This window comes from Solanum pennellii, chromosome 1 (genome assembly GCF_001406875.1).
Source record: "Solanum pennellii chromosome 1, SPENNV200".
NCBI lineage: Eukaryota > Viridiplantae > Streptophyta > Magnoliopsida > Solanales > Solanaceae > Solanum > Solanum pennellii.
This window is the reverse complement of record NC_028637.1, coordinates 73,942,330-73,942,922: the sequence shown is the minus strand read 5'-3', so window position 1 is coordinate 73,942,922 and position 593 is coordinate 73,942,330.

Here is a 593-nt window from a genome sequence, read left to right as displayed (position 1 = left end):
GGAATAATAGTATTGAGTTTTTATAAGTTATTTATCCGATTTTCATTAATGAGTTTTAAGTCTTCCCCATTATATTTTGTTATTGATGGTTGAAATGTTGGGGATTAGATTGGTTGGTTCGCTCACATAGTAGAATAAGTGTGGGTGTCAGTCGCGGCCCGTTTTGGGTCGTGACATTCACCTATTAGAAATAGGACAACAAACATAAATATAATAGGTCCTTGTACATTTTTTAAAATATAGAGAAAATTTTGGAATTTACTTTTATTTTCAAAATTGATTCTCGAAAAAAATATTTATGACTAAGCAATTTAATTAGTGGGTTTCAGTATGAATAACCATTTTAACGAAATAAATATTTAGTGGCAACAAAATTTTCATTTTAGCAATGAGATTTATAGCCACAAAAATGTATAGTGATAATTGAGTTAATGTTATTGCATTTAGGATAGCTAAAACCTTTAACAATTTTTACATAGAGCGTTAAATATCAATACTCATATTTATTATTGTGGCTAAAATAAAATATGACGATAATTATATTATCACCGTTAAATAATTGTCTCACAATAATTTTTATATATATATATATA